Source organism: Anopheles stephensi, unplaced genomic scaffold (assembly GCF_013141755.1).
Source record: "Anopheles stephensi strain Indian unplaced genomic scaffold, UCI_ANSTEP_V1.0 ucontig132, whole genome shotgun sequence".
Classification (NCBI taxonomy): Eukaryota; Metazoa; Arthropoda; class Insecta; order Diptera; family Culicidae; genus Anopheles; species Anopheles stephensi.
In genome coordinates this window covers 157,501-162,088 of record NW_023405050.1, presented here as the reverse complement: position 1 = coordinate 162,088, position 4,588 = coordinate 157,501, and positions in this window count along the sequence as shown.

Sequence of the window (4,588 nt, the reverse complement as noted above, 5' to 3'; positions counted from 1 at the left end):
TCACTTTTTATGGTCAGATAAGTGATCCGATGCTATTTTCAGATCATTAGAGGGATTTCACGCTGTGACCAAAATTTTCATACTTCATACTTGTCCCGGTGCCGTTATGGGAGGACCGGGGGAAGATGTGTTTGTAAGTCGTGATGTTCAGTGACGGATTTCTGGGACTTAGAAAAAAAATGTGCTCTCAGGCACAATTATATGTTTCATACACACATAGTTTTCATTGCTTCATACTTGTCCCCCGTGCCGTATATGGGAGGACCGGGGGAACATGTCTTCGTAAGTGTGATGTCAGTGACGGATTTCTGGGACTTAGAAAAAAATGTGCTCTCAGGCACATTATATGTTCCATACAAACCATGATTTTCATTCTTCATACTTGTCCCCGTGCGTATATGGGAGGACCGGGGGAAGATGTGTTTGTAAGTCGTGATGTTCAGTGACGGATTCTGGGACTTAGAAAAATAAATGTACCCTTAGGCACATTATTTGTATCAATAATTGTATCCCCATCCTTTCATGGGGAACTTTTCCGTAATTCCCGGACTTGTACATTTTTCGGGTTCCACTCCCGACAATGTATCTCTACTGTGCATTACGTACCTGATAACGCACGGCACCCATTGGGTGACTCCACTTAACCATCTTTCGATAATGCCCGTGTTGGCAGATATAAATCCCAACACCTACCAGGCTTTATATGTACATCGGAACGTTACATACGATGCACCCCGTATTCCCGGACTTGTACATTTTTCGGGTTCCACCTCCCGACAATGTATCTCTACTGTGCATTACGTACCTTATAACGCACGGCACCCATTGGGTGACTCCACTTAACCATCTTTCGATAATGCCCGTGTTGCAGATATAATCCCAACACCTACCAGGCTTTATATGTACATCGAACGTTACATACGATGCACCCCGTATTCCCGGACTTGTACATTTTTCGGGTTCCACCTCCCGACAATGTATCTCTACTGTGCATTACGTACCTGATAACGCACGGCACCCATTGGGTGACTCCACTTAACCATCTTTCGATAATGCCCGTGTTGCAGATATAATCCCAACACCTACCAGGCTTTATATGTACATCGACGTTACATACGATGCACCCCGTATTCCCGGACTTGTACATTTTCGGGTTCCACCTCCCGACAATGTATCCTACTGTGGCATTACGTACCTTATAACGCAACGGCACCCATTGGGTGAACTCCACTTAACCATCTTTCGATAATGCCCGTGTTGCAGATATAATCCCAACACCTACCAGGCTTTATATGTACATCGAACGTTACATACGATGCACCCCGTATTTCCCGGACTTGTACATTTTTCGGGTTCCACCTCCCGACAATGTATCTCTACTGTGCATTACGTACCTGATAACGCACGGCACCCATTGGGTGACTCCACTTAACCATCTTTCGATAATGCCCGTGTTGCAGATATAATCCCAACACCTACCAGGCTTTATATGGTACATCGAACGTTACATACGATGCACCCCGTATTCCCGGACTTGTACATTTTTCGGGTTCCACCTCCCGACAATGTATCTCTACTGTGCATTACGTACCTGATAACGCACGGCACCCATTGGGTGACTCCCACTTAACCATCTTTCGATAATGCCCGTGTTGCAGATATAATCCCAACACCTACCAGGCTTTATATGTACAATCGAACGTTACATACGATGCACCCCGTATTCCCGGACTTGTACATTTTTCGGGTTCCACCTCCCGACAATGTATCTCTACTGTGCATTACGTACCTGATAACGCACGGCACCCATTGGGTGACTCCACTTAACCATCTTTCGATAATGCCCGTGTTGCAGATATAATCCCAACACCTACCAGGCTTATATGTACATCGAACGTTACATACGATGCACCCCGTATTCCCGGACTTGTACATTTTTCGGGTTCCACCTCCCGACAATGTATCTCTACTGTGCATTACGTACCTTATAACGCACGGCACCCATTGGGTGACTCCACTTAACCATCTTTCGATAATGCCCGTGTTGCAGATATAATCCCAACACCTACCAGGCTTTATATGTACATCGAACGTTACATACGATGCACCCCGTATTCCCGGACTTGTACATTTTTCGGGTTCCACCTCCCGACAATGTATCTCTACTGTGCATTACGTACCTTATAACGCACGGCACCCATTGGGTGACTCCACTTAACCATCTTTCGATAATGCCCGTGTTGCAGATATAATCCCAACACCTACCAGGCTTTATATGTACATCGAACGTTACATACGATGCACCCCGTATTCCCGGACTTGTACATTTTTCGGGTTCCACCTCCCGACAATGTATCTCTACTGTGCATTACGTACCTTATAACGCACGGCCACCCATTGGGTGACTCCACTTAACCATCTTTCGATAATGCCCGTGTTGCAGATATAATCCCAACACCTACCAGGCTTTATATGTACATCGAACGTTACATACGATGCACCCCGTATTCCCGGACTTGTACATTTTTCGGGTTCCACCTCCCGACAATGTATCTCTACTGTGCATTACGTACCTGATAACGCACGGCACCCATTGGGTGACTCCACTTAACCATCTTTCGATAATGCCCGTGTTGCAGATATAATCCCAACACCTACCAGGCTTTATATGTACATCGAACGTTACATACGATGCACCCCGTATTCCCGGACTTGTACATTTTTCGGGTTCCACCTCCCGACAATGTATCTCTACTGTGCATTACGTACCTTATAACGCACGGCACCCATTGGGTGACTCCACTTAACCATCTTTCGATAATGCCCGTGTTGCAGATATAATCCCAACACCTACCAGGCTTTATATGTACATCGAACGTTACATACGATGCACCCCGTATTCCCGGACTTGTACATTTTTCGGGTTCCACCTCCCGACAATGTATCTCTACTGTGCATTACGTACCTTATAACGCACGGCACCCATTGGGTGACTCCACTTAACCATCTTTCGATAATGCCCGTGTTGCAGATATAATCCCAACACCTACCAGGCTTTATATGTACATCGAACGTTACATACGATGCACCCCGTATTCCGGACTTGTACATTTTTCGGGTTCCACCTCCCGACAATGTATCTCTACTGTGCATTACGTACCTGATAACGCACGGCACCCATTGGGTGACTCCACTTAACCATCTTTCGATAATGCCCGTGTTGCAGATATAATCCCAACACCTACCAGGCTTTATATGTACATCGAACGTTACATACGATGCACCCCGTATTCCCGGACTTGTACATTTTCGGGTTCCACCTCCCGACAATGTATCTCTACTGTGCATTACGTACCTGATAACGCACGGCAACCCATTGGGTGACTCCACTTAACCATCTTTCGATAATGCCCGTGTTGCAGATATAATCCCAACACCTACCAGGCTTTATATGTACATCGAACGTTACATACGATGCACCCCGTATTCCCGGACTTGTACATTTTTCGGGTTCCACCTCCCGACAATGTATCTCTACTGTGCATTACGTACCTTATAACGCACGGCACCCATTGGGTGACTCCACTTAACCATCTTTCGATAATGCCCGTGTTGCAGATATAATCCCAACACCTACCAGGCTTTATATGTACATCGAACGTTACATACGATGCACCCCGTATTCCCGGACTTGTACATTTTTCGGGTTCCACCTCCCGACAATGTATCTCTACTGTGCATTACGTACCTTATAACGCACGGCACCCATTGGGTGACTCCACTTAACCATCTTTCGATAATGCCCGTGTTGCAGATATAATCCCAACACCTACCAGGCTTTATATGTACATCGAACGTTACATACGATGCACCCCGTATTCCCGGACTTGTACATTTTTCGGGTTCCACCTCCCGACAATGTATCTCTACTGTGCATTACGTACCTGATAACGCACGGCACCCATTGGGTGACTCCACTTAACCATCTTTCGATAATGCCCGTGTTGCAGATATAATCCCAACACCTACCAGGCTTTATATGTACATCGAACGTTACATACGATGCACCCCGTATTCCCGGACTTGTACATTTTTCGGGTTCCACCTCCCGACAATGTATCTCTACTGTGCATTACGTACCTTATAACGCACGGCACCCATTGGGTGACTCCACTTAACCATCTTTCGATAATGCCCGTGTTGCAGATATAATCCCAACACCTACCAGGCTTTATATGTACATCGAACGTTACATACGATGCACCCCGTATTCCCGGACTTGTACATTTTTCGGGTTCCACCTCCCGACAATGTATCTCTACTGTGCATTACGTACCTTATAACGCACGGCACCCATTGGGTGACTCCACTTAACCATCTTTCGATAATGCCCGTGTTGCAGATATAATCCCAACACCTACCAGGCTTTATATGTACATCGAACGTTACATACGATGCACCCCGTATTCCCGGACTTGTACATTTTTCGGGTTCCACCTCCCGACAATGTATCTCTACTGTGCATTACGTACCTGATAACGCACGGCACCCATTGGGTGACTCCACTTAACCATCTTTCGATAATGCC